Source organism: Saccopteryx bilineata, chromosome 9, assembly GCF_036850765.1.
Source record: "Saccopteryx bilineata isolate mSacBil1 chromosome 9, mSacBil1_pri_phased_curated, whole genome shotgun sequence".
In the NCBI taxonomy this organism is placed as follows: Eukaryota; Metazoa; Chordata; class Mammalia; order Chiroptera; family Emballonuridae; genus Saccopteryx; species Saccopteryx bilineata.
In genome coordinates this window covers 32,960,874-32,979,597 of record NC_089498.1, presented here as the reverse complement: position 1 = coordinate 32,979,597, position 18,724 = coordinate 32,960,874, and the positions used below count along the sequence as shown (strand labels likewise).

The following is an 18,724-nucleotide window of genomic DNA, read 5'->3' as shown; positions in this document are numbered from 1 at the left end:
CTACATTCTGTGGATGAAAAATATTGTGTGTGTCAACATGTTCAAGGCCTAAAAAGAGAGCTTCATCATTCAGCCTGCAGTCTCTGTAAGTACTGTATACATTTCCATTCTTTATATGTGAAACTTAATGAGTTTGGATTCTTTGCCTCATTGGTCATAGTACTAGGAAATAAAACAAGAGGAAAAGGCATACCTTTCCCACATTTAAACTTTAAATGCATCAAATCCTTAAAGCAAACCAAACAGAAATGATTACTGAAATTTATAGGAGAAGTGATGTATGATTTGAATTTTCAAAGCATATTTTGGGTCTGTTACAAATTCTTCCAAATCAGGAATGCCATGTTTGACTATTATATATGCTCGGTAGCTTTTCCTCTTCTCACATCCTAGGAGAACCCAGGAGTAACACGAATTGACTGGTGAGCTAAGGCTAGGCTAGGATATTCAATTCAATGAAGCAGGGGCTTATGGAGGTCCTGTGAGGTGCCAAGCCCCCGGGGTTGCATCTGGGACTAAAGAGATGAATCAGACACTGATCCTCTATCCATCCAGTTAAGAGGAGACGGTTCATGAGAGAGAGTATGAGAAAAATAAAAAGAACTTAGGACATGGAATCAACAGACCATTTTGTTATTGACTACATGGTTATTGACTACATGGCTATTAGATTTGTCTTGGTGATCACTTCATAAGGTATATAAATATCAAATCACAATACTGTGCACCTGAAATGAATATAATATCATTACAACTATACTTTAATCCGAAATAGAACTACTTATCAGCTAGGGTAAGGATAATGCTTACGAACACAGATAACATTTATTGATTACTGTACTTATGCTGGGTTTTATGAATTGTCCAGACATTATATAATTTGACCCTTCCTGCATCCTGTGACATGATATCACTACCCCATATACCCATTTTACAGATGAGAAAACCGAGGCTCAGAAATGTTGCATGACTTCTTCAAGTTGTTTCAGAAGACAGTAACAGAGCCAGGGTCTGTGCCCAGGCAGAGTGACTACTAAGCTCTGAAGCCAGCATAGGCATTCTCTGTGACAAGTGAGGGCATCGAGGTGTCAATGTGCTGGGCTCTCTCTAGCTCAGGCACCTAGGCAAGTGGAGTTGAAACCATACATGGGATGAGGACAAAAAGAAAATGTGGGTTTGGGGAAAGAATGAGGGGCTAATCTAAGGATGAACTAAAACTGAGAAGAAACAAGGAGGAAGAATAAACCTTGCCCCTGTTCCTCTTCCGTAGCAAATGGCCTGTGCTGGGTTCTCATAGCAGACTCCAGCCCCACGTGAAAGTGCAAAACCGGTATTTTTTGATTAACTCGTTAGGTGAAGGCATATGTTCACCATTACCTAGAATACTAACTCAGGAGTGCTGTCTCACTGTCAAGATAATTCTTCCAAATTTGCTTAAATTTAGGTTATTAGTCTAATGTAATGTGTGATCATGTAGGTGATCAATATCTATTGTTGTAAAGACCAGCGTTTAAAATGAAAGGATTAAAAACTTGGGCGGATGTCAGGCTAAGGGAAGTGAGAAGGCCATTCACGCCCCCTTCCGTGGGCAGCAGTCTGCTTTGCTTTTGTCTACAGGCCGTTCTCAACGTCCCTTCGGGCCTGAACCCGCCCGAGCTGCTGGGAGTCCTGAACCCGCCCGAGCTGCTGGGAGGGATGGCTCTCTGTCCTTTCGTTCCCCAGCAGGTAGAACATTTAGGTTGCTTTGCTGGTAGCAAAAGGATAGAGAAAATCCACGTGGAGCAAGCTGGCTGATGATGTCCATTGGGAACTACTTCTGAACACCTTCGTAATGACCCAAAGGGAAGAGGACTACAGTGTGTCCGTAAAGTCATGGTGCACTTTTGACCGGTCACAGGAAAGCAACGAAAGACGATAGAAATATGAAATCTGCACCAAATAAAAGAAAAAACCTCCCAGTTTCATTCCTATTCAGTGCAATTTGATGTGGGCTCCATTTGTAGCCCTACACTCATCCAAACGATAGTGAAATTCTTGCTACACACGGGTAAGGACGTCTGGTGTAACAGAGTGAATAACGTCTGTGATTCTCTGTTTTAAGTGATTAATGTCATGGCACTTTGTTATAAATGCGCTGATATTTATGTTGCACTTTGGTCATGGATTCGAATTTAGCGAGCCACAGAACACACTGAACTTTCCTCTGTACCGTCCACATCTCGACTGGCATGGCCGTGGGCTGCTCCGCTGTATACACGGTGTTACGTCACCATCTGTGCATGCGCACATGCTGCCACATCATCCTACAAAAACTGGGAGGGTTTGCCTTTTATTTGGTGCAGATTTCACATTCCTATTGTCTTTTGTTGCTTTCCTGTGACCAGTCAAAAGTGCACCATGACTTTATGGACACATGTATTATGATGGTTGTAGAAATAGGCACATGGTAACAGGATCTGTTTGGGTTTTCTTTGATAGGTGTAGCTCCCTCATGCTGGTGAAGGATGCAGCTTCTCTGCTTTTGAACATTCAGTTTGGGTTGCCAGCCCTGGAGCCAGATGGTTGTTAAAAAAGATAAACAAACAAACAAACAATGTGAATCTTCAAGAATTCTAAGATGGCCTTTGTCCCCTCCTGCTGAACGCCCGTGACATTTGTTCCAGTTATTTCACAATGTTACACTCATTTTTTCTCAGGGCATCTAGGAAGGGCGAGGCTCTCCCCCAAACTCCTGCTAGACCACGAGTGCCGAGAGGACAAGAATCTGACTTTCCTCGGTTCTGCCCCCATGACCAGGGGTGGTGCTGGGTCAGTGAGGACTCGGGAAGTGTTTGCTTAAGTGGCAGAGGGAGACATCATCCCTCAGGAGTGACACAGTACAGCCCTTGAGATACATGTCATCACAGGTGAACCCTGAGCACACAGGAGGAGGTGGGGGGATTTAGAAGGTGGATGGACAGAGGGAAAAGCCTCCGTGTGGCACTTCTGCCAGCTCTGCAGGTGGTGTAGCGGCTGCCGAGGGAAGTGGAGACTATTTGGCATGGACAAGGCAGGACTGGTGCTAATGAAATCCATGGTATGAGCTGGGCCCTCGCATGCTCCTGTTCCCTTTCCTTTGCTTTCCGGCTACATGGTAGAACTTTTCCTCATGCACAGGTACATTTTATAAGAAAACACAGGCTGTACAGAAACAGGGGTCCGAGTCCAGGAAAGGAAATGGGTGGTGAGTTAAAAACCACCTGCTTCTGTGGAGAGGTAGACAGACAGAAAGCCAGACGCATGGACATTTTTGCTCATACAGTAAGTCTTCGAGAACAGAGCTCTGCTATCCTGGGAAGAAGATTATTAGGAATCTGGAGGGTTTTTTGTTTGTTTGTTTTTCCTTTTGAATCTGGTGAAAATGGGGAAGGAGGCTTCCAGAAAAAGTAGAAGGAATGTATTTCTTAAACATGTTAATTGTTTCATTCACCTAAATATCTTTTGAGCATCATTCCCAGAGAAACAATAGCATCAAGTTCACAGTCCACCATCCCCTACAACCTGCCTATAGTTAGTCCCTAGGGAGGGAGAACATGCCACCTTACCAGAAATGGCCCCGAGTGGACTGGCTTATAGGGGTACTGAGGCAGTTGACTGACATGCCCTAAGCCATGTGCCTGGTGTCACAGTGGGACTGAGCACAGATGGTTCTATCCGAAAGAGACAGAAGAGACTTAGGGGGCATTCCAGCTGGGTATGAAAGGATGTGTAAGAGTTCTTCAGGTAGATGAGGGAGGGAAAGGAACACAGGTTGAAGGAACAGGATGTGCAAAGGACTGAGGTAAAAATAGGGGCCTATTTGTGGAGTCACATTCTATTTAGCCCCTAAGGTGTGCAGAGGCTGGGAGAGTGATTTGGAACCAGATTATGAAGAATTTGGAGTTGGTGCACTAGGCAAGATACAGCCATCAGCATTTTTAAACCGGTGAAGGTGTTTCAGAAAAGGAGAATGTTCTGGAGGCAGGGAGGACGATGGTGAAATCGGAAGCACAGAGAGGCAGTTATGAGACTGTGCAAGGGTTCGGGTAAGCGAGTGAGGGGCAGAGAGCGAGAGGCAGAGAGCATGGAAAGGCCGGGAAGGTGCAGAGCAGTGAACAGCTTTGCAAGGAGGAGGGTGGGGGAGAAGGGGGTGGAGGGAGGAAAGAGTGTGGGAGGACCCTCTACAACTGCTGGGAAAGAGACTTCATTAAAACAGAAGCTGTGCCCCTAAGTTTGAGGGGCGAGTGTTAGCAGAATGCAGTTCTTCCCCTGGTTTCCCTCAATCCTTCCTGAGTGTTAGCAACTGGGCATTCGTTCATTCATTGCTCGTGCCTATAGTTGGGCCCAAACCCAGCCCCAGTCAGAAGTTGACCCGATTTGCTTCTGTTGGGTGAATCGTCACTCCCTAAAACAACAAGATCAACCACTTTGGACTATAAGTTCGCAATAGAAGAGAAGAGTCACTGGTAACTTACTGACATATATGGACATTTCTTATGCTCAGAAACCTCATAAATGACACAGGACTATAACCACCGGGTTTGGGAATGACATAGGAGACCAGGACCAAGGATCAGAGTCGGTCCTGTCTGCTCCTCCGGGAGAAAAGGAAGTTTTCTCTCTACAACTCTCCAGTTCATCTTTACGAGAAATTAATATTTTTAAAGGCCAAACTCGGCTCCATTTTTCATTCTGACAGCTTCTGAAATGCAGATAGATTTTGCCTCAGATCAGCTTTTTTTCCCTTTCGTGGGGGGTGAGTTTCATTTTGTTCCACCAGCACCTGCGTGCAGACCAATGAAATGCCTTTGAAACGAGCTGTTGGGGAAAAGGGGGTGAGACTGAAATGTGAAGTCCTGTGAAAGGGACAGCGGATACGCCTGCTGCCTGCCAGCGAGCTGGCTGGAGGGTGAGGAGACAAGATGTGCAGCCCGCGCCTCCCAGGGTGATGGGCAGCCCTCTGTGGCTGACATCTGTGGCTTCGGTCGCAGCTGAAGAAAACAATTTACAGGATGAGAATGTGTGTCTAGACATTTTCTCTCTCTCGTTTAAAAAAATAAAACAAACAAGTACATGTTTCTGCCTTGGGAATCTTCCAATGCGCCAGTTCTGCAGTTGCTAACAAGGTTTCCGAAACAACTTGTTCATGTGCCTTACTTTCCCTGTCTGCACCCTCTATGGTCAGACATGTCCTAGTTAACAGACGTGATCTGAATTAAAGGGGGGCGTTTGTGAATCTCTGATTGGGTGTCTCCTACCTTTATTGGTTCTCCACAAAATGCCAAGCTCTGGCAATGCAAATTTAAATTGATACGACATTTCCTTCTACAGGCTAACAAATGACTGGGGGAAGGGGAGAGTGAGTCAGCATTTTCAGAGGACACGGTGATGCGAGCTGTGGTTGAGACGGACTGGGTATTGAGGAAGCAGAGGACAGCAGCAGTTCAGCCAGCCCAGGGCAGCGGGGATCAGCTGCGGGGGGCGAGGCTGGACCTGAGTTTTGAAGGACGAGCAGAGTTGACTGGATGGTAAGTGGGGAAAGAAGCTGTGGGGTGTTCCAGGTGAAGGTGGGACAAACACGCAGAGCCTAGGATTGTGGGACCGGTAAGGCATGGCAGGCGGTGAGCTCCCCGGGGACAGAGTGAACGTGGGAAGTGGAGCGAGGAGAGGTGAGCCACGTGGGCAGTGGGAATGGTGAGATGAGTAGATGTGCATTTCTGCGAGCTTGAGGGTCCTCCTCTCCTTCGGAGGTGACGTGCAAGAAACATTAGCCTGATAAAAAGTTGTAAACTATTACTATCTGAGCAGATGGTTGATTACTCTGAGGGCAGAGTGTTATTGCAAAGTGAACTGAAGGTCAGGGCTTCACCAGATCCAGTCCTGCCAGACCAGAGAGGACTATGAGGGCCAGTCGCGAGCCTGCCCAGGACTGGGCTCGGACCCCAGGAGCAGGAGGCACAGAACGATGTGTTGCCCTGAATGGTGAAAGTGAAGGAAGAAGGGACAATAGACCTGGGGCACTGTCTTTGAGATGCAAGGATCTCGCCTAACAGTAAACATGGCCCAAAGGGCGTTCCAGGTCCCCATAATCCTTTAGCCACTTTTCCTCTTATGAGAAGAAGGAGCTGAAAGATGGCAGGAGTTCCCATCCCAGCGGGCCACCCCTGCCCCATGCGGCAGACACTGCCTATGCATCCAGGCACAAACCGAAGAAGGGGGGAAGCAGTCTTTCCCTTCCCAGCGAAGGGTAGGCGTTAGGGAGCAATGTCTACTTTTCCCTCTACTGGGAGCAGAGGAGCAGGTACTCGGGCTACTGGCACTTTCTCCAGATATGGAAATGTCAGGCCAATAGACTCACACCTTTTAGGACATCCAAGCTGGTAGCAACACCGACAGTTCAAGTCAAGAGAGGGATGAACTCCATTCTCCAGCCTTGCAGAGCTCCTCATACCTGCTTTAAAATTCAGCCCAGCCCTGGTCTTGTAATGGATTTAGTGCAAAAGCCACAGAATGAGAACTGGACACTAAAAGAAGAAAAATTAGAAAAGTTATACCTAAAAAAGAAAAGTCACGAACCAGAAAAGAATAAATCAGCTAACAGAGGGGAGGAGGGGGGAGAATGCCCAGAGGGCCTCGTGCAGCTGCAGAAAGTATAGGGAAGGAGGTGAAAATCCATCACCTTCACCAACCACAAAGACTGCATTTCTCAGACGTCGCACTGCCTCATCCTTCCTCTCAGGGAGTCCCGAGTACTCATCCAAGCAGAGAACAGGAGACGAATTAAATGTCAACAAATATCTGCAAGGAGTGGAATCATTTGTGACAAAGAAACACTGTTGAGAAGGGCAGGGGCTTGGTAATCAGTCCTCCGGAAAAGCTCCACAAGCCAGAAAGAAAGGACAACGAAAGAGGGATGGGAAGTCCAGGGAAGGATCTGAGATCAGGGTTGATTGGGGTGAAAGAGCTAAATGTGCCTGTAACAGGGATGAGGGCTCGGAGGACCCCAGTGGATGGCATCCAGCAGGAATGGGGTCAGGGTACTTGGAGGAAGCCAATTTTAGCCAGCATTCAAGGAGTAGGCCTTGGGTCAGGTATGATCTGCTCTAGAGGCCAAGGGTCTAGGACAGGTCAGAGGTCCTGAAGGGCGTTGATGAACTGCAAACATTCAAGAACACCCAGACACTGGACAGGTTCAGGGCAGGGGAGCAAAGCAGGCAGAGACTCAAAGGCACTGAGAAGCGGTAGACAAAACAAAATATTCCTTCTGCCATAATAGCCCTAGTTAGTCTTCCATCTGCACCTGAGACCACATTTTCTGGAAAGACTGATCGCAGCATTCACAACGGGACTCTGAGCAAACACGGGAACGGAGGAGTCGGGCAGGGGGAGGGCTACTCTTCTTCCCTGCACCCCAGGCTCTTCACTCTGCCTTGTGCCTGGACCTAGGGTTCCCGAAGTGTCAGACAAACATTTTACCACTTTGCCACACAAGTTAAGACTCAGCCCAAATATCACCTTCTCCAAGAAGCCCCCTCACCTCCTGACACCCCCAATTTGGATATGTGCCAACACTTTATTGTCAGAGCGCTTACCACCCTCTTCCACAATTACTTGTTCACTCACCACTCTTCCCCACTAAAATTTTAACTCCTTGAAATCACAGACTACATTGAAGTTCATATCCCTGAGGATGTGCACGGTGCCTGGTATACTGAAGGCACCAGATAAGTAACAACAGTAACAGTAACAATAATAGTAGTATCTATCATATGCTGAACTCTCAGAAAGTATCTGCACTGTGTTGATAATTTCATATACCCGACCTCATTTAGTCTCCTGATTGCTTTCTAAGGAAGAATCTACATCCCCATTTTACAGAGGAGGACACTCAGAGTTGAGATTACTTATCTGAAATCATAAAGGAAGGATTTGAAGGGGCTGAGATTCAGACCTGGATCTCTCAGATTCCAAGGTCCGCACTGATAGTCTTTTCACTGAATAAATAAAATGACCCATCTGGCTTCTTCTCCTGTATGGCTGTGTGGTGCCCAGTTACCTAGATAGGTGGTTCTTCCTAGCAGAGAGAATGCAGAAAATATGGCAGGAGACTTTTGGTAGTCTGTTTCTCAAGAAGTCTTACTCATGTACATGTACACAAATATCTCTCTATATATATACATACATACATAGATGTATATATATAAACCTTTCTCTCTATATACATATAGTCTATATACATATAGTCATATATATACATATAGTCACATATATATATGACTTCCAAAAAGTGATCTTTTCTAGAGGAAACTCACACTTTAGTCAAGAGGATTCATAAAATATATATGATTTCCATCAATCTGTGCAATTCAAGCACATTTATTACCAGGAGAGATGGGATAACTGTCATGGTCAGCCCACACCACCCATGTCAACAAGAACTCAGCTTAACCAATAGGCTGATGCCATAGCAAAGGGTGAACATTTAAAATCTAATTAGTACATTTGCTTATAGTTACTTTTTCTATTTGAACATCACTCTAAATTTAGTTGGTTTCCAGGATAGAAAAATATAGTTCCAAAAACATTTTTACCTTGCGCATACACACACACACAGACACACACACACACACACACACACACGTGTGAGAGAGGAATGGAGGGACAAACAGGGATAGACAGGAAGGGAGAGAGATGAGAAGCATCAACTTGTAGTTGCATCTCCTTAGTTGTTCATTGATTGCTTTATCATATGTGCCTTGACTGAGGGGTTGCAGATGAGCAAGCGACCTTGGGCTCAAGCCAGCAACTATAGGGTCATATCTATGATCCCATGATCAAACTAGTGACCCTGAATTCAAACTGATGAGCCCGAGCCTGCACTTAAGCCAGTGACCTTGGGGTTTCAAACCTGGGTCCTCAGTGTCCAAGACTGATGCTCTATGCACTGTGCCACCTATGGTCAGGCCATGCTGAATTTGAGGTGAATAAATGCACTGTCCACCTTGGTTATATGACTGTCAATATCACCCAAAAGAATGACTATTATTTCAAAATTAGTAATACTGCACATAATCATAATTTAATAATTCTTCCCTACATGATATATAATCTGTTGGGTGACCTGGCTCCCAAGAAAAGGTAGCGACCGGTATATACCACTCCTTACCCTTCCCTGCAAGTCCATCCATGACTTCTGGAATACAGCAACAAGAAGCAGTTTTTTCATTCATTTACTCATTAATCACATACTTAATCTGCACTTCTGATCATGAAAGGGACCTTATAAACCAGTTCATCTAATACTCCTGCTAATGACAGGAGACATTCCAGAGGGAAAAGGGGACTTGTCCAAGCTCCCTCAGAACTGCCAGCCATGAGCTCAGGACAGAATTCAGGCTCTCTTTCCTTTTGGCTGCCCCACAGAGTAACCCAATACACATTATTCAGGGTTGTTTACTTTAACAGTAGAATAGCACTTCTAGCTATGTTTCAGACACACATTGGCAGTGTTTGGGATTAGTTTTATTGCAGCATGAACATGATTTATTTCTTAACATTCTCCTCCCTACCAGATTGCTTTTGTTCTGAGTATCTTCCACATGAAATAGGCAGAAGCACTTCACGTGGGTGTTAGCATGTGGACTTCAGAGAAACTCTTTACCCTGCTGACAGACACTGCGTGAAGATTCACTGAGAGGAAAGACAATCCATTCACCCAAGATACCCACAGTCTTGCATCTGCAGGACTGTCCATTGTCATGAACTGCTTCTTACTTGTGCAATTTTATGTATGGCTTCCAATTGTTCATGAGATAGGCAAACAGAAATAAAACATCTAATATCGTATAGAACCCCAATGTAATCCAGTGGTTTTCCTGAGCCTGATTAAGATATTGGCTTCTTATCTACTCTGGGTTATATAAGACAAGAAATTGGTGATGTTTGTTATTCTTTTTTTTTTTTTTTTTTTTTTTTTTTGCTATTCTAGGTCACTAGAGCTAAACTCCCCAGAGATGAACAGAAGTATCCTTTGTCCCTAACAAGGATCCCAATGCTCCTAATAGTCTAATCAAGAAATCTAATGCCCTTTCCAAGTAAGAAGACTATAGTTCTGAACCACACTTTCAGCTCCTAGAGCTTCACTGCTATCAGAGCCTTTCCATAAAAAGAAAAAGAGGACTAGACCCTTCATAGGGCTGGTCTTCTTAATGAAGTTTTGCATTACTGGTTTGAGATCAAGGTTATAGATAACACCACAATAATGGATATATGTCATATACTTGACAATCCCTTAGAATGTACAACACCAAGAGTGAACAGTAATGTAAACTATGGACTTTGAATGGTTATGATGTGCCAATGTAGGTTCATCAACTGTAAAAAAATGGACCACTCTGCAGAGTATGTTGGTAGTGAAGGAGGCTATACATGTGTGAGGGCAGGGGTGTGTGGGAAATCTCTGTACCTTTCCCTCAGGTTTGCTGTGGACTTGAAACTGCTCTAAAAAAGTCTTAATTGAAAACCAGTGAATAAGAAAAAGATTATGGAAGGCCCCTGGGCACCACTGTGAGCTCTCCAGGGTCCTGACCATATCCTCTGGACACAGATTTCCCAGAATTCTGCTTTTGAGGATCCTGACTGCACCACTACAACTGTCCTGGATTTCAGTGTGTGCCTCTGTTTGTGTTTATTATTCGTCTTCCATCCTTTGGTATCTGACTTCCATCTCAGTTTGGTGTTCTTTCTTCAAACAGCCAGACACTGAGCAGTGACTGGTTTTAAAGAGCTATACAACAGCATCGTCACTGAGCTGTTAAGCATTGTCATAGTTGATGATATCATTATAGAGATCATCAGGCACCACTTACTCAGCACATACAATGAACTAATAGGAAATTTAGCTATGTAATCTCTCACATTTTATCTTCACCTGTATATCAGGTGTTATCCCCATTTTACAAATGAGGAAATGGAGGCTCGATGAAGTCAAAGAACTTAGTATAGGACCACTGTAGAAAATAAGTAAATTTAAATATGGAAAGTGCTTAGAGCAGTGCCAGTAGCCTTATAAATAATAAATGCTAGCTCCTTGTAGTTAATTCTTATATTCTATTGCTATTGACTTAAATATTGAGCTGCCACAGAGGGGGAGGGTAACATATTTTGATAACACCCTGCCCCTGCCTCCATGTATCTTTTGAAGGAATAAGAGACAAACTTGAATGAATTTTTTCAAAGGAAGAAAAGAAGAAAAGTCCATCAAAGCTGAGCTATTGATTTAGGTATTACAAAAAGTTTGAGAGGAGAGCTTGAATAAAAGAAATAGACCCTTAAAACCTATAGCAAGAGTTTTTAGATGGCTACATTTTATAATTGTTCTGATTTGCTATACGTGCCCTTCCCTTTCTGGGTTAATCTATTCAACCCCTAGGGGCAACCTCATGGAACATGTGTCCTTGCTGTAGGCACATAGCTTTCTGGGCCAGAGGTAGACATACCCCAAAGGGAAAACAACTCATAAGTAAGGTTGAGTTCACCAGAGTAATCTTTTGGGAATGTGGAAATGAGACTCCAAGAGACTACATTGGTAGACAGGCAAAAAATGTTGGCACAGAGAGAGCAACCGAGTCATGTTACTGATGGAGTACATAGGAGGAAAGGCAGAAACTCATGTTCCTGAGGTCCCTGGGGCCATGCTCAATCCCCCTACCTGAGGCCTGGGGGTCTACCTTTTCCTGGAAACCTGGGAGGCGGCTCAGTTATCTTTCGATTTGGTGGACTGGGTTTCTATTCCAATCAAATGATACTTACCAAAACCTATAGTCAACCCAACCAATGCATGTATGATGAGACTGGACTGTGTAATTCTGCTCTCATGTCTGAGTGCCGCAGTGAGGAGAAGGTGCCGCATAGTCATTGGATGGAAGGTATCACGTGTGGAGACCACGGGGGAACTGAGAGAAGGTGGGTTGTGCTTGGTGGAGACTCAGGCAGTCTGATGGTGCTTCTCTATAGAGAGCTGTCTTGTGGCAGCAACGGACCCTTTAACATGTGGCTTCAGGGTACAGAACTAGGGACTATGGATAAAAGTAATTGGGAAGACTTTAGCTCAGTTAGACACCACAGTCTAAGCTCCATGAGGGAAGGAATTTTATCTACCTTGTTCTTGACTTTGCTGAGCACTTCACCCAGGGACTAGCACAGAGTAACCACTCAATGTGTGTTTTGTATAAATAATGAAGCAGGTAACAGGCTCCATTCAGAGGAGGTAGAGCATGGTAGAAACCTGGGTGGATGAAGATTTCATGAGCTCAAAACCCTTTCAAATGCAAAAGTCCAATGTTTTTACTGTCATTATGATAGGTAATAATGCATCTGAGTAACCAATGTGAATACTGGTCAGTTGTCTGATCTGCTTTCATCTTTTATTTTTATTTTAAAAAAATGACTTCAAATCAGAGAATTTGGGAAGGCACAAAAAACTAAGTTTCAAAAATATGCGATAGGTTCAACTCCTTTGGTTCAAAACTATTCTTTGTGGTAGAAAAAAAGTTGCTTCTCACCTGGAAAATAGTTATAATCAAGGAGCCTATTTCAGGATTTTTGCTTTCAAAAATAAAGATGAAATAAAATAACATGTAAAGAGATCAGCACAGTGATTGGCTTATGGTAATAACTCAACAGCATTATTATTAGCTATCGTTAGCCACAGGATTGCTTCATTAACTTTTTGGAATGAAATCTTTGCATTTCTCTCACTTCACCCTGTCTTCCTAGGTCCACACAATGCTTTTGATTAAAACAACTGTGTTTAAAACAAACAAGTACATGTTCCTTTTAGCTTCTGTGAGCTCCTGGAGAGGGACTCCTGGTCCTTCACAGCTATCAGCATGACTTATTTATGAGACACTGAGCCCATGAGGGAGGCAAGCATGTGGCCTTTCATGCTTGGACACAGACCCTTCTGATCTGTCGCTGTAGGTACAGAGGACCTGGCATGTCTGCAGATCCCTGACTTGGGTCCCCAACACACAAAGCATGACCACAGATCTCATGTTTTTGCCTATCCACATGGGTGATTATTTAAAGATGTACCCCTTTCCCTGAGTGAGTTCTCTGTTGTTCTCTTAACACAATTTAGGGCCCACATCACTCACTTTAAGCAATGGGGTTTTCAACAAAGTTTAAAGGATGCCACCGAAATTTAATAGAATACTAACACTTGAATAAAGGCAATTTGGCTTTGAAAAATATATGTTTCACTTGCGTTCATAAATGTTACATGCAGGCTTGGATTACTCTCCTACTAGATGAAGATTTAAAATGTAAATTATTTAAAGTGCTCAAGACCTGTGGTCCATGCTCCTTGTTCTAAGTCGGTGACACATACATTATACATACATTATTCATGCTCTCTTGGTGCCCATCACACACAAACTGATGCTGCCAAAGGCATAACCAGTCAGAAAGGAGGCTGTTGCATATAACAGACACGTCTAGATACTTTTAAATCTCTCTCTATTTTGCCTTCAGGCTCTGTTTTTGATGGAAATGTCTTTCACAGGTATGTGTGTCTCTGTCTCCTACAGACATCTGTGGCCATTGAAGGGCTCTCTGGAAGTGTGGAGTCTGCCAACTACTACTGCTGGCTGCTGGCACATCTAGGTCCAATTTTATGACCTATGCCTTATGACCTTCCAACATTCCATTAGACAATGTGGGCTTCCTCTGAACTCTTAAGAGCTTGCAGGAAACAAATATGATGATTCCAAACTCTAGCCCCTTCAACAAGAGGTGATTTTTTTTTTATGTCCAAGAAGGATTCTTGTTGCTGTAGAAACACTCATCTGAATCAAGAAGAGATGATTGCTGCAGGTTGTGAGAGCATTGGTGGGCATCTGTTTTCACATAAAGCTCTCCAACCACTGACTGCCCAGTGCTGAGTGCCCCCAAGCCCTAGGTTACAACCGACAAAGGGAACAGTGCCTGTGGGGTGACCGACAGATCTATAGGCTTTCACCTCAGACACCTAACCGATTCCTATTTTTTTTTTTTTGTATTTTTCTGAAGCTGGAAACGGGGTGAGACAGTCAGACAGACTCCCACATGCGCCCGACCGGGATCCACCCGGCATGCCCACCAGGGGCGACGCTCTGCCCACCAGGGGGCGATGCTCTGCCCCTCCGGGGCATCACTCTGCCGTGACCAGAGCCACTCTAGCGCCTGGGGCAGAGGCCAAGGAACCATCCCCAGCGCCCGGGCCATCTTTGCTCCAATGGAGCCTTGGCTGCGGGAGGGGAAGAGAGAGACAGAGAGGAAGAAGGGGGTGGGGGGGTGGAGAAGCAAATGGGCGCTTCTCCTATGTGCCCTGGCCGGGAATCGAACCCGGGTCCCCTGCACGCCAGGCTGACGCTCTACCGCTAAGCCAACCCGATTCCTATTTTATATAGTTTTTTTTATAGAAGACTCACTTAAAATAATCAAAGCATGTGCCCCAACCGCTTCTCTAATCACTTTCAGTCTCAGGTGGCAGGGGAAGTCTGGAATTGGGTGCTGCAGGGGTCAGACTGAAAGTGGAGATTAAAGTACTATCCAAGTAACAGTACAATCTAGGAAAAGACACAGCGCTGCTGGCCAGCTCTTGCTGGGACAGTGCCACCCAGACTGAACCCAGTGTCAAGGTGGTGTGCTGCCCTGGGAGCCTGGATGGGAACCCAGAGCACAAACTTTAATGTCCCTGTTTGCATAAATGAACTGACAGGCCATACAGACAACTGTTTGCTTCAACACGGAACATTCTTGTAAAGAATGATACAGGGAGGGCAAAAATAGGTCTACAGTCATAATACAAAGAAACAGTACAATAATTAATAAATAATAGTGCAATAATAAACTCTGGGTTTTGCATATTCACAACTGTGATCGTTCTTTTGCCAAACCCTTTATATGCAGAGCCACTTTAATGGGGCTGAGCCGCCGTGCCCGAGGAACTGCCCTGCACGTCTTATGTCCCAACTCTCTGTAATATTAAAACAGTGAAAAATAACATTTGGATTGGGCCTAAGCAATCTTGTGTCCCAAAACACTGTTTGCAAAGATGACCACACACACACACACACACCCCAGATATTATGACTCCTGGACTGAGAATTGAAAACATTGTTTAGAATTAGTATCACTCTATGTTATTTGCACCAATAGAACTGCCTCCCTTCTATTGATGTAATTGTTTACCTTCCCTTTCTCATAAATACCCATTGCCTTTGTCTCTTAATCAGAACATTATTTGGGCTTCTGCCTGAATTAATGATTCCTGAATAGGGATTCTTTTTTTTTTTTTGAATAGGTATTCTTATTGATCTGAAATAAACACTTGTTGCCTCTCACTTTAAAAGACCTTTTGATTTTTAGGTTAATACACTGTGTAATTTAACATGTTGCTAGTGACTGAGGCATCACTGTGATTATCAGCTATTGTGGAAAGCTGTGAACAGGGTAGTGGAGGGGTGGGGATGGGAATGACATCACCCAAGAGACACCCAGAAATTGCTGAAAAGTTCCCTGGCATCAGCTGGTACCTTGCATGTCTGCCTATTACCTAAACGTGGAGCGAGGTTTGGGGTGCCGTGTGGCAAGCATGCCCCTCTACTAGTCAAGTTAATGAGGTCAAGGCCAATGGTGATTCTAAGCAGCTTTCTTGAAGTGGAAATATTTCCTGTTGCTCTCCATGTCCCTTGGTTTGTCAAAAATACTCAAGAGAAGAAAAGGATAAGAGTGTGGGGTTGAAGAACTTAAGCTCTGGGTTCAAATTTGGAGGAATAACGTAATGGCTGTGTTGTTCAGGATGAGTTATTTGACACTCCACACTTCAATGTCAGTATTTTTATTGGGCTGGTTGAATCCTACATGAAAAGATGCATGTAAAGTGCTTTGCATCCTGCTTGGCACATAGTAGATGCTCAATAAATGCCTAATTATTATGATGGTGATAACTGAGGCAGGTTTCTGCATCCTGAGGTATCTCTTCCCTAGGATTGCTTCCTCCTCTCCCTTCTTCGCACTAACTTTGAGGAATCTCCCTTAGCATTTATATACATAAGCAAAGATTTTTAGGGCTGGCTTATTTTAAAGCCTAATAATAATAACTGAAAATAATAATTCATCTGACTCAAAGCCAGATTCAATAATCTCTAAAACCCTCCTAATATTTAACCATTTTTCTGCACACCACTTTCTTTATTTTATTTTATTTTATTTTATAAGTATAGTTGACATACAATATTATATTAGTTTCAGGCATACATAATGTTAAACTTTGTATAGTGCTGCTGGCAGAAACAAAATGAGAAATGGAAACTTCTGCGCTGTGCCTACAACTTTTCTTATTAAATTTCTTTGTAATTACATTGGAAATTAATATTGGTCACACAGGTTGCATTACTGAGGAAGGTAGGGAAAATAGTTAAACCATTCCAGGTCCTAATCTTGCTTTCCCAGGCCATAGCTTTACCTATCTCTGCTAAGCCCATGGTTCTAAAATTATTTTTCATTGAAGAAACATGAAATAAAAAGATGATATAAACAGAGTAGAATATCCTTGCATGGATATTTTATGTAAAGTACTTGGGATTGCAAAATATTTTACTTTCGGGGTTTGCAAGCTGAGAGGACACGCAGCATTAACCAACCTGCTGTATTCTGCTCTCAAACCCGAGATAGTAACACCTGTTCTGCTGGACTTTGGAAATTATCCGCAGAGTGGATTGCCTTTCTCACAAATTCAGAAAGGTCTCGTACAGCCTTCGGCTTATTGACTGGTTTTCCTCACCTGTGCTAAGCATCGAACATCATGTTTGAACTTTATATCTGGAAATCACTCTTCTAAAAGCACACGTGATTCAGTCAACTGTGAGCGCTCACATAAATCTTTGCCTTTTCCAGGGAACAGGGAGTCAGAGAGATCAGCACTTTTAAAACTAAGCACCACCAAAGTTTGAAATCTATATGAAAAGACTGTCTTCTAAGAGATCACTTCTCAAATTTTAATGTGTGTGTGAATCACCTGGGTAAGGGATCCTGTTAAAATGCAGATCACGATTTAGTAGGTCTGGGGCAAGCAGGGGCTGAGATGCTGAATTTCTACCGAACTTCTAAGTGTTTTCTATTCTGCTGGTCTGCAGACTGCCCTTTGAGCAACAAGGTTCCAAGATAGGCGTGGGTCTGCCTCTGTGCCTGAAGTTACGACTGTACAGACCTCAGTCCCCATGCACATTGCAGATTCACTTGTCACTGTGCTACAGTCAGTGACCACCCTTTTCCAACCTGCCTGGCCGTTCTGGATGGTGATGTGTCAGAGTAGCACTTTCTGAACACAAGATGGCCCAGGAGGGGCTGCTCTCTGCAGACCTTTACCAGCCCTCCACTCAGGGTCCCCTGGTCTGCATCGCCTAGGTGACTGCCCTTTCATTCAGAGCTAGTCTGACATCTCTTTTCCCTTTCTTACTCTTGCCTCTGTCACCATCGAATCCCTCCTCCAGTGCTCTGTAACATTTCTTTTTTTCCCTTTTCTTATCTGTTCTTTAGTGTCATTTCAGTTTGGTTTGTTGTCACCAGCCAGAAGATTTTCTTGTCTCCAGGGCCAGCGTGATTCACAGGCTGAGCTCAGTTTTTTGGCTGTCTCTGTTTTTGTCTTTTATTGTTTGTTCATCTGTTTTTGTTTTTCACTGTTTCTTTTCTTCTCCACCTAAGACTTTCACCTCCTACTTCTAGACCCATGTTTAGAAAGATTTAAAAAGCAAGATTCAAACGGGAGTGGCACCATCACCTGGAGATCTAAATCTGTAACCTTCTAAAATGATCACACCCATCCACTAATTGATTCTATCCCTGGGCATTTATTGAGACAACAGTCAGAGTGCAGGCAAAGCTGTGTGTACGAGAATATCTACTGCAGAATTGTGTCTAGTGGCAATGGCAAATTGTCTAAAAAGGACACTGGTCCTTAAATATGATTTATCAAAATGGTGACTACTATGTTGGCATTAAATAGCAGTGCTTTAATGCTTGATGATTGGGTAAAAAAAGCTCACAAAAGTCAAGTGAAAGAATATAGCTAAACAAGTATGCACGTATTAAAATTTCAATGTTATTAAAGACGTATAACAAAGAAATAACAAGAAACACTCGTGTTAATAATAATAGTTTCCTCTAGATGATGAGATTATAGACCAATTCTTTTTATAACTTTTGTGTTTTCTACAATGAAACTGCATTTCTTTATTTTTAAAAAAAATTTTTAATATTTAGAAAAAAATCTTCAACATATAAACAGTTTACAAAATTAGATATCAGATCTCATTCCTGGATAATTTGAACTATTTGAATATTAGGACAGCTTAGAACTCACATTAGAGTTTCCACTGAATTCTGTAAAATGCCAAATCGAATAACTATAATAAATGCTCCCTCAGCAAAGATGTTTACACACAGTCACAGGCTTTTAGAGAAGGAACCGGGCTGTGATCTGCTTCCATCTTTTCCCTGAATACCGTCATCCCTTTTGCCATGTTCCAACATTCTTTCTCTAGTGACAAATTCATTTAAGATGCAATCCCTCAACTGGCAAGCAAACTAGCTTGACTATTTTGGGCATAATTACAATAATTAGGCAGCTTCTTCGAGTAATGTGACTTTCTTCTCACTGCGA

At 43.5% G+C, this 18,724-nt stretch overlaps 1 protein-coding gene across 1 annotated transcript in view; it reads right to left on the bottom strand.

The window, feature by feature from the left end:
• The window catches only part of CDH13 (cadherin 13), a 1,138,640-nt gene that overhangs the window by 196,085 nt on the left and 923,831 nt on the right, over positions 1–18,724 (bottom strand). The window lies entirely within an intron of this gene.